Raw genomic sequence first — 12,166 nt, forward strand, 5'->3', positions numbered from 1 at the left:
AAAGTTATTAAAAATCATCAAGTGCTGTAAAGTGAAAATGGTATTAGGCAGTCCGTAGTGAAACTTGAGAGCAAGATGGAGACAGAGATATCAGGGTAATGGTTAAAGACTCTGTCCCAGTTATAGCAACTCCTATAGTTGTAAAAATGCATTGTGAGATAATTTGTCACAGGTGTGCTGCTCCCTGTCTCATTGCTAGAGGGGAAGCTGTACCTGGGCATCTGCAGTGCAGGGGTCGCCCTGCTTCATCCTTTTCCATTCTTTGGAACTTGTCTGCTTACTGCTTCTTCATCATTACCCCACTAGTGATCAGTGCTCTAGTCATCAAGGATTCAGGTCTGGTAGGAGAAGGTAAAGCCCTACCGCCACTGATACACCTACCATAACTATTAGGGGTGATCAGTCCTTTGTCTCATGTTTTTTTTGTTTGTTTTCGGATACTACAGTTCATTTCCTCACTTTCCAGACCCTCCTTTTTATATTCGCCAAGCTAACATTCTGCTTTGTTGCTAAGTTGGAGCTTCATAAAATACCTGACGCTTCTGGGTGAGGTAATGAATGATTTTTCCTGTTGGGGGAAGCCATGTGGGAGAAAAATGAAGTACCCAAAATAAACCTACGCAAACACAGGGAGAACCTGCAAACTCCATGCAGATGGAGTCCTGGCCAAGATTCAAACCTGGGATCTATCTCTGCAAAGACCAGAGTGCTAACCACTGAGCCGCCATGCTGCCCTGCCATCAAAACAATGGTGCTCAAAGTCCTATAGCTTCACATCATTCAGTAAGCTTGATTAAAACATGGTCTATTCATTTGATAAATGAACCCAGTGTGTGTGTATATATTCCCTGGATCAGCAGTCTGTTATCTTTACTTTAAAGCTTTAATCCCCAGTTAAATTCTGAGCTTCTAGAAATCTTCCAGGTTTTTCTTAAGCAATCTATAGAACTTGCTGAAAGTTCTTTCTGAGGGAGCCGATTCCACATTTTCACACCCCACAGTGATCCTCCATATTGACCAGATTTGTGATGTTCTGACTTTTTTCTTTTTCCTAAATTAGAATCGGTGAATAAAGGAACACGCTTTGAGTCAATGGATGCAATAAAGAAAAAAACATCAGATATCAGAAACTGATCTGCTCCACACTTCCACCAGTGGGAAACAAGACGGCATCGGTACTTTATTATGAATAGAGAGAATATTGAAGGGGACAAATATTAGAATTGTCATATCAATAAATAAGTCATTTATTATATATATATATATATATATATTTGTCTACACTTTTACGTAAAGCAGGGGTGTCAAACTCTGGCCCGCGGGCCAAATCTGGCCTGCAAGGTCCGTTTGTTTGGCCCCACTGAAGAGTTTGGAAAATGAATGGGATCTGGCTCCCATGTCTGCCACTACCTTCTGCAGCGAGTGATGCCGCTACTACAATTCATGGCATCACTCGCGTCTATAGAGCAGCAGCCTGTTCTGTTCTATAGATGCAAGTAATCCCAGGAATTGTAGTCTTGGCATCACTCGCATCTATGGAACCACTCTCCGCCTATGCGTAGCTCTGCGTTGGGCTGTTCTGTAGTTGCAAGTAATGCCGGGAATTGTAGTCTCAGCATCACTATTCTTCTGTTTCTCTTCTCAGACCAGTCGCTGTTCCAATTGAAATACAATTACTCGATTCAGATCTGCAGGAAACAAAAAATAAATTACAAGGTAATCATCTGCTTTAGGATGTGTGAAACCATCAAAAAGGGATGTCACTCTTTTCGGTCTCTTTTGTAAATAACTTGGGATATGAGCACATGATTTATACATGTGTAACATTTATTTCATTATTTGGTGTCAATTGATTACCAGTCATGCCATCTTTAATCAAATCTATTCAAGAACTGTAGCTAATGGCCAATTAGTACTTACATTGCATTGCCAAGTATTAAAGCTGTGTTGATCTGGTTACAGTCAGCTTTGACCTAGGAATGATCTAATCATGTGAGTGATACAACTTTATCATCCAAGTGACAGCAGCTATGAATGCCATCAACTTCCTACTATATACAGAGTTCTGGGGTCACCATGGATGGATCTGAGCACTGTTGGGTGCAGGTAAGTATACCTGCCAACAAAATACAAGCTCATTCAAAGTATATGTTGATGTAATTGCTAATATCTCCTACAATTCACTAAATCACTCACGTCTATATATCAGCAGCCTGTTCTGTTCTATAGACGCAAGTAATGCCAGGAATTGTAGTCTCGGCATCACTTGCGTCTATAGAATCGGCTATAGAATCGGCCACTGGAGTTTATACTAACAGGTAAACTCATTACAAATTATTACTTTCCAAACAGTTTTCTGTGAACAATTAGGAATTACATGGTGATACTTTTGTCATAATTTTAGTGAAAAGGGACCAGCCACTTATAATAAGTGTATAATTTTTTTGTATAATAAGTATAATTTTTTTTTTTTTTAAACAGGGAATTGTAGTAGCGGTGCTATTTCAGTGAAGAGAGTTCCAGCCACTCATAAGGGTTAACCCCGCATTGGCCACGTCTGGGATTTCCAGCACTTCCCCTCAGCTACTCGTGGGAGGTGCAAGGCGGCTTTTGGAGTTACAGGGGCTTCGAGTTTAGCGCAGGCGGTCGGGATTTTTTAAGCATCTTCCGCGGTCAGTCATCTTACAAGTGCCCCCCCAGTTGACATTTATTAGTAATTTGTCATCTGGCCACCCCTCTTAAAAATGGCTAAAAGAAAGGTGGAAAACAGAAGCTTTCTAGAAAATATCTGTTCACAAATGTAAAGGACAGACCTGTTTCTCTTGTGTGTGGAATGAGCTTAGCTGTAACCAAGGAAAATACCATAAGAAGACACTATGAAACGAAACACCATGACAAGTACAAAGACCTAAACATGGCGCAAAAGCGTCAGAAAGTAGAGGAGCTGAAAAAAAATAGGGTTTCATGGCAGACTATGTTCACAAAAGCCATATCACAAAGCAGGGCTGCTGTAAAGGCTAGTTTCATTGTGACAGCAAAGATTGCAAAATCAACCCGGCCCTTTAATGAGGGAGAGTTTGTCAAAAAGTGCATGATCAAAGTTTGCGACATTGAGTGCCCAGAAAAAGGCAAGCGTTTTTAACTGTGAGCTGATCGTGCATGTGAACTTGCCACAATTCTACATGAACAGCTGATGGAAAAGGGAAAAGATTTCATTGCATTCTCCCTTGCTGTGGATGATACTGCCCAGCTGTCAGTCTTCATCCGTGGAGTGGACTCAAAACTGTGCGTTACAGGGGAACTTTTGGGATTAAATTCAATGCATGGCACAACCACAGAAAAAGAAATCTTTGAAGATGTTTCCAAATGTTTAACTCAAATGAACCTACCTTGGGATAAACTTGTGGGATTAACGACAGATGGTGCTCCTGCAATGTGCGGTAAAAAGAATGGATGCGGGAGAACTGTGCAGGTGAGCTGTTTATCACTGCATCATACAACAAGAATGGTTGCGTCGCAAAGCCCTGAGGATGGAACATGTTATGAGCACCATAACATGAGTAGTTAATGTTATAAGAGCTAAAGGTTTGAATCATTGCCAGTTCCAAGCCTTTTCTGGAGGAGTTCTGTTCGGAATACGCAGACGTGCCGTATCACACAGAGGTGAGATGGTTAGGCAGAAGAAAAGTACTGAACAGATGTTCTCAGTTGCGTGAAGAAATTGGTAAGTTTCTAGAAAGCAAAGGGAAAGACACAGCAGAGCTCCGGGATAGAGTTTCTGTCTGAGGTGGCAATTCCCTGTGACATCACAAGTCATCTCGATGTTTTTAACCTGCAGCTTCAGGGGCAGGGCCATGTCATCACAGACATGTACGCTGCAGTGAGGGCTTTTAAAATAAAATTGTGTCTGTGGGAGACTCAGATGCTGCAAAGAGATCTGGGCCATTTTCCTTGCTGCCAAACCATACAGAGATCTCTACGGCCACTTTCCCAAGTCTACAGTTTGCTGAAAAAATTGGCGTACTCAGTGCCGAGTTTACCTGGGGATTTGACGACTTTGATGCCCAGAGATCTAGGTTTGAACTGCTTAGTAATCCATTTGCAGTTGACGTGAAAAGTGCACCAACTAACCTCCAAATGGAGCTAATTGAATTCCAGTGTAGTGACACGCTGCAGTCAAAGTATGACGCTGTGGGTGCTGCACAATTGCCACGTTACATCCCTGACACAATGCCCCAGCTCTGTACCCAAGCTGCTCAACTGCTCTCCATGCTTGGCAGCATATATCTATGTGAGCAACTATTCTCCAAGATGAAAACATCGCACAGGAGGCGTCTTACTGATGAACACTCAGTCCTGAGGACTTCCTCAGCTCAGAGACTGACTCCAAACATTGATGAACTAGCATCCAGGAGGAGATGCCAGGTATCTGGCTTGGACCTTGAATACATGTTTTCTTTATATACTTTTTCCTTGCTACTCCAAGGCATGGACTTGAATGGTTGGAATTTCATTGAAAAAAATTGGTAATATTGTGCAAAAAGGTTACCATTGAAATTTTACTTAAAACCGTTGACAAGGCTACAATTAGGGAAAGAGGCATAAGATTTTTTTCTTGTTTTGATCTGTTTTTCGTTTTCCAGATTGCATATTAAGCAATACCTCTCTGTTTCCATATAAAAATGTTTTATATTTACTTAGAAGGAAAAACGTCCTCAATTTTTTTTTTAAAAATTTCAAGTTTGGTTCCCAACTTGGTCTAAGTTTTTAATTTCGGCCCTCTGTGTATTTGAGTTTGACACCCCTGATGTAAAGTAAAAATTATTTCTTTTTTTTTCCTTTAATGGATTACCGGATGGCATGGAACCCAGTCAAGGTCAAATTTAGTTCCACTTTAATTTCTTTAATACAAAACTTTGTACAACAAATGTGTCACACATTTATATAAGGTATAGTCAAACCCTTCAAATCTTTTAGTTAGTTCAAGGAATCTTCTGGGGTAAAAAAAAGGTTGGGAGAGGTTTCGCTAGCTGATGCAGATAGGGCATCAGCATTACGTTTTGCACCAGTACCAGTACTGTACAGTGGACACCAAGGGGATATCAACCTTTTGGGGTTAGCCAGTTCAGAAAAACCTGGTTCTGAAATGTTTATACTTATCACTAAGACAAAAATAATAGGCACAAAACCCAACTTTTCTAACTTCAGTAAGTTGACATTTGATTGGATGGTGTTGGTTACTAATCCTTTATATGTCAGTGTTGATCTTGGCACTGTTTTATTGGTTAAATCTGATGTTCCTGGATGTTTGTGTGATGGTTGTATTACCACATATACAAACATATTTTTGGTATGCTGAAGGATTGCTTTATGTTCTGCCTTTCTTGATGGCTCATATTGCATATGGCGACCAATATTTTTTCATTTTTGCACCAGGTGACTATAAAATGCATTCCAGGAATATGTGTGTAAAATTATTTATTTATATATTTTGGGGTCCCTGGCACGCCATAGAAAAGATCTATGTTGGCAGTTCAATAATGGAGTTTGCAGGTTCAGTGGGGTGTGTCGGTTTTTGACATGAATGTTCCACTTGTAGAGGAGCGCATGTCCTTTTCCGCTGTTTCAAGCAAGGTAAGGGCTGGATTGGAGACCAAGCTTGAAAAAGGCCAGACACCAGTGATGGTAGAAATGATGGTTCCTTTCCTAAATAGATACCTGGATAGGGGGAAGTGAAATTGTTGAAATAGGGCTTTCGGGATGGGTCTAGAATTCCTTGCTTGTTAGGGGTGGGGTTCTACCCCCCCCCCCAAAGAATTTGAAATCCGTGCTGGCATAACCGGAGGTGGTGTCGGTGAAATTGGTCAAGGAAGCAGCATTGGGGCGGATGGGAGGCCCTTTGGGGAATCCCTGCTGAAGGAGTTGCTACACTTGAAGGAAGCCTTGGTTTCTTGCTTTGTGCTCCTTACCTGGTGAGGAACCTGTCTCTGGAAGTTTATTGTGCAACCCTTCATTCTACAACGGTGCGAGAAAGTGTTGCTGATGTAATAGGATGCTACAGCGAAGGTGGAAGATTCCCTATACGATTGGAGTTTCAGTCACTTTTCCCTCTCTCTTTTCCATCTGTATGATTTAGGTAAGTGTTGTGTATAACAATTTGTAGTAACAATAATGATCTCAGGTTGGTGAAAAACAGTCTGGCTTCACTAACTTTTCAGTGTATTATTCGTACCTATGGTATCTGTACACAACAGTAAGCAGTTTGTGATATTAAAAAGCAGGTGCTTACAGGTTCCCTTCAAATATGCTCTTGTAGCACCCTGTTAATATGTACTAGGAAGCTGGAAGCTTGGTCCTTCACTTTCTGCTTGAGACCAGCCATCATAATAACTGACCGGTGAGGCACAGTGGAAGTCCAGGGTCTATTGCTAACTTCCTGGATGATGATATGTCTCTAATCAAAGGTCTCAGGTCTTCAGGGTTTTTTAACATTTTTCAATGCAAAAAAGGTATGTAAAGGCATGTGGGTATGTAGTCACTACACATGGCAATATTACTAATGAATATTTATATTGGACAATTTGTCCATCTTAGTTGGGCCCAGGATGGACTCTGCACTAGGCCTTCCTTCACAGGAAATAGAAGTAGCCCGTTCCTGCCAGCAAATCTTTCCCTCTGTTGAACTAAAACTTGGCACCACTGAACTGTCAAGTGGTATTGGATCTGTGCATCACCAAACTTCTAAAAATTTGAAAAGTGATGACTGAATATTGAAGACTGACCCCTTCCTCAAAAGCTATCTTACAAATATTTTTTTTTTTTTGCTTGCTTGAATTTTCCTTCGATCTTTCAGTTTTTGTTGGTAAGAGTTGGAGTGGGAAATGTAGATGTTACAATTATCCTGCGTAAATAACTTTATATTAGGGTTTTTTTATTTTTTTTTGCCAGAGCAGAATACTAACATAAAACATGAAAACCAGAAATAGGAAATGATGGGGAAAAAACCTTGTCTATGTTGCCTTTAAAGCAGAACTCAACTTGCCTCTTTACAGCGCTGGCATCCGATCCCTATCTTCTGGCTTTGGTCATCCTAAACCAGCCTGGATTTACATAACTCACATTCATTCCTGGCATGTGAGATTCGATTAAAATAAATGACTAAACAAATGGACTTAAAACATATATAACCTGCCCCCCAAGACAAAAATCAGCTAGATGTGATGCTGCATTCACTTTTCACCAATTTACTTTCACCTGGTAATTCTGCAACAACACATTTTTTCTTCCTTTCTAGATATCTATGGAGGGAGCTATGGTGGTCACCTAGCATACACTTCAAACATTTCTGCCTTTCATCACCTCTATTAATTGGTGCTAATAGTTAAAGTAACTAAAACAAGTAAAAAGAACACAATGCTTTGCAATCTATTTTGACAGGAAATGAAAATAATACTTCTGAAATCAACAGGAACTTTTTGTACATTACATTTATTTGTTGCCTTGATTTACTTTTTGCTTGAATTTACTAAGGAACTTTCACCTAAAATTAATAGCTATATATTAGGCTCTAAAATCTCTAGGTGTAAGCACGCAAATTAAAACCGTTGACAAATAAACTGGACTTTCACCTCTTTATTTTGTTTTTTTTAAGTATTATGTGTAGGCTACCACAATGCCCTGATCTTCAAAATAAATTTGGTAATGTACTGCTGCTTCACTTTTATGCAGGCCCCTCTTGTTTAGAGCTGTTCTTTTTGTTCATACAGAGACAGGTAATGGTGATGATGATCCCAGTACATCATGGGAGAAGAAAAGGTAAAGTCAAATTGTTCCCCTGTCATTCTTTTTAAGTCTATATCAGTGTTTTACTTTTTAGCAAGGGGTAACCTCATTAAATAACTTTTAGGTCTTCCATAAACTCCTACTGTAAATACTAAATCCACCTAAATCCAGTACAAAAGTGTGGTGGTCAGTGGGAAGAATGCCTCCTACATTGCTGGCCAATGGGATGTCACCCTTACAGATAGCCAAAAAGACCAAATTTGTAAACTGGCAGCTGTCAGATGATTTTTTCTAGAAAGAGTTGCAGTCCTGTCTGACACTTGATGTGTGACACAAAACACTGTCATTACATAGAATACATTGGGTTGAAACACTCTAAATGACTCTGTCCATGCCTCTTGGAATGATCTTCCACTGTTTTAGCTTTTTTTGCTGTAGTCATTTTTGGGTGTTCAAGACTTGGGAGTCTTCAAAAACAATTATTAAAAAAATTTAGAGAATTTGCATAAATAAGATGAAGTCTGCACACATTTCTCATATACAAGCGGCGTGCAGACCTCGATCATCCATACAAGCTCTCATTTTCCCAATAGCAGGAGCCCCGGTTGGTTCCTATGGACAGCGGCCAATACAAAGTCCCCCCTGACAATCTCAGTACAATGAGTTCATGTCTACCCTTTTATGTAAAGTGAAATTTCTGAGTTTAGGTACGCTTTAATTACTTTTCTTTACTTTGCATAAATACCACCATCTTTTCTGAATAAATCAGAACAATAGCCACATTTGATTGTTCTCACACGTGTGTCATGAAAAAGCTCCATCAATAGCAAGAAGTCTCTGTTGCTTTTTTTACTTTCACAGCATAATACAGTAATATTTTCTTATAGGGCATTGATAAACTATCTGGGTTCAGCAAGCATTTCCTTCCAGATTATACACCAACATCCATTTTCCTTCTTTTACAGACAGAAGAAGAAAACAGCAGAAGGTTTAAATTTGCACATTTGTAGCCCTAAAGTCTTTGACAAAGGTGTGTAAATCATTAAAATATTAATCTACTTACCCTGTGTTTCAGGAACAGGATCGGCCATACTACATTCAGCTGTATCAGCCACTGCTTGCTTGTCCTCAGAGCGACCATCTCCAGCACATTCTTCTTTCATTGGTTCATCCTCCTCTTCTTCTTTAGGCTCATCAGTGTCTTTCATGGTGCAGAGGCTAGCTGGGAGATCTGTCTATTTTGGTGGCAATCTCTGTATTTATAAAATTAATAAATAACAGAAAATAATTCATGCAGCCTCACCGCTACAAAGAAAAGGACAGTTTTGCACATGAAATAATCTGCAAAGATGTTTGCTATAAAGGGAGACTTTTTAAGAGTTTACTAAGGAATACAGTAAATCTCTTGGACTTGCAAAAGTCTGATCAGACCCTCAATAAAAGTTTGGAGAAGAAACAAGTTAACAAAGTTAATGAACAAAACGAATGGCATACGTTTATTTAAAATAGTTTTAACATCTTACCCCAACAGTGCCAGTTTTGAGTTTAAATTTGCTTCTCCCTTTCATAGCCCCAAAGGGGTAAGAGCCGCTTCTTTGCCTTGGGGTCTTCTGTTGCTGGGCTGAGAGAGGTAAGAAAAGGAAATTCAGCACTATAGAACATGAGACCCACAGATGTTACCAACGTTTAACCGAAATGCTACAACCAATTGTATAATATCATTTAGTAAAAGATATAATAAAGCAAAGTTAGGTTCAGATATGAGCTGTGAAGAAGTTCAAAGTTTTAGAGTACAACTGAGGGCTCCTATAGGACAGAGAACACAAGTTCCAGATCCAGTTACTATGTGATGTATAAGTCTTTTAAATATAAACAAACTCCCCTGACTTGGCCAAATCCTCATTGGTGTATCGCATGCTTCACTCCCTGATTTTTCGTGCGGTACTAGCAGACACAGCCTATAAAAAGTGACAACTCTTTGAATCAGAAGATCCCATAGTGCTGTCACTATTATAGTAAGATGAATTGGGTTGACTACTAACAGGATCAACAAGTATCTGTGTAAATTTGGCAAGTAAGAGAACATTAAGTAGAAATTGATTTATTAAATGCAGCAACAGCACAGCTACCTTAGGCGCACTTTATTTTGCTTTTATAATCCAAGAATCATTTGATTCTTTATCTTTTGCATGTTGTAGTCCTTCACACTCGCTGGGACTAGCAGATTAAACTACTAACCACAGTAAGGGATCAAGAATTGTCCTGAAGTGTGGAGAGTGTTAAATATTTTCAAGCAGCTTTATCTTAGCAATAACGCACAAACCAGTGGAACTACAGAAGGAGAGGGAATTATAACTTTTCTCTGTGCAAGGGGCACTTTTTCCATTTAAGAGTGACAGGGTTCAGGTTTTTCTAAGGATCATTTTTATCTAGAAGCAAAGTAAGCACATTCTCAAGAGCAGTGTTTCTGGGGGAACCCTTGAAATAACTTTCAGGTCTTCAGGGAACCCCTTCTATAATTACTATATCCACAAATCATATATTAGGTGTGGTGGTCAGTGGGAGGAATTCCTCTTACATTGCTGGCTTTGGCAAGAATGTCACCCTTACAGATAGCTAAGAAGATCATTGGTGTCACCTAAACTTACCCGAGAGGCACAAATAGCTCAAGGATCCCCTAAAAATCTCTGGAAGAACTCTAGGGTTTCACAAAACCTTGCTTAGAAACTCTGCTCCAGAGGGACAATTCAAAATAGTTTGGTTTAACCAGTTTATAGACATCCTGTAAATGTTGGAGTTCAGGTGTCTTCGGTGAAGGATGCTGTTATTAATATATCCTACAAAGACATTGTAAATCCTGTGCTTTATGGTTAAAAGTTTGGTGAAGGCCATTTTCTTTTCTATCATGACTGCTTCTGTGTATAAAGCCAGCTCCATTAAAATTTGGTTTGACCAGTTTGGTATTAAGGAATTCAAGTGTCCCGCACACAGCCCTAAACTCAACCCTACTGGACACCTTTGGGATGAATTGGAATGTCAGTTGTGAGCTAATTCCTACAGACACTGTTCAAAATTTTGTAGAAAGTCTTCACAGAAGTGAGGACAACCATAGTAAAAGAATAAAGGTAATTTGTTGTTGGCTGCTAAACAACATCGACACCAGTATTACCAGATGTTAAGATGTTCACAAAACAGTGTCTTGGGTGCTGACAAACTACTGTCTGCACAGACAGCTAGTCAAAAAGTTCAAATTCTCAATTGGATTTTTCTTATTCTTAGTGTACTGTTTCTTTAATGAATTCAGATTCATGTATCCAACATTAGAAGAGTTAGAAGACTCCATATGCAGTGCTACTTTTCCTTGCAGATATTGACTTCATTCCACCAGTAAATCTCCACTGTCATGTCTGATACTATATAAGTGGTGAATTATTGTTTAGGAAGGTAACAGCACCGCAGAGAGTACGAAGAGGCGCGTTTGCTTGGGCTCTAGTCTCAAGAAAGTTACGGAACATACAGAATACTTTATCACCTCTCCACAACCGGTTTATAAGCCATAAATTGGAAAGACGCAGCTACAGAAGAGATTTCCCTGGGGAAGACAGACAATGCACAGCATGAATACCCAAGCAGGAGACTTACTTGGCCTTAAGCTCAGGGAGTTTTGTGGGCTGGACAATCTTTATCAGACTTTTTAGTCTTTGCTGCTCCTTCTTAAACTCCAGGGACCGTAGATGAAGCTTCTTCCAGGAAACACTATCCAGAGAGCTTCCAGCTTTAATCTCAGTCACGAAGGCATCGAGCGAGTCCTGAGCAGAAGGCTGGGCCACGTCTGTGGGAGAAGAGCAGGCCTGCAACATGAAATAGACTGAATTTGAAGCATAATTACGGTCACATATCGAGCCAATTATTTCAGCCTCTAGCTGTAGTGCAGATTTATTTCACACGTTTGTACTGACAGCTTACACAGGGCTTTATAGAGACTGTATTGTCAGGCAGAGTGATCTACATCTAAAATAAATGGACAGTCTTGGCCTCATTAGGGACAGAGTGGAATGGTTGTGTATGATCTGAAATTACATTTTACTGACATTGAAGGAAAGAGGTTGTTTAAATAAAACACTAATGAGAATTGAAACACAATTATACTGAGGGTGCCCTCTATGCCGTCATGGACATTACTGTCCATGGTTGCTATTATTACTCCTGACTCCAAAGATGGGGCTTATCTTACCCGATGTTGCGGTGCATAACAATGGTTTTCTAGATTTGACACGTTGCACATAAAAACATTAAAATGCGCTTCGCTGTCCAAGCTATGAATTAGAAGCAGTGTGCAGGCAATGAATAGAGCAGAGACATTCCTGGAGAAGTGTCTGTCATG

At 39.8% G+C, this 12,166-nt stretch overlaps 1 long non-coding RNA gene across 1 annotated transcript; it reads right to left on the minus strand.

Annotated features, from left to right (window-relative positions):
- Positions 1–4,572: 4,572 nt before the first annotated feature.
- LOC140329610 (uncharacterized) lies at positions 4,573–11,665 on the minus strand. The gene is made up of 3 exons (XR_011920514.1): positions 11,425–11,665; positions 9,306–9,403; positions 4,573–9,035 (listed from the first exon to the last, which is right to left on the minus strand). It is a non-coding gene; the product is annotated as an uncharacterized lncRNA (long non-coding RNA).
- Between the last annotated feature and the right edge of the window lie 501 nt (positions 11,666–12,166).

This window comes from Pyxicephalus adspersus, chromosome 4 (assembly GCF_032062135.1).
Source record: "Pyxicephalus adspersus chromosome 4, UCB_Pads_2.0, whole genome shotgun sequence".
Classification (NCBI taxonomy): Eukaryota; Metazoa; Chordata; class Amphibia; order Anura; family Pyxicephalidae; genus Pyxicephalus; species Pyxicephalus adspersus.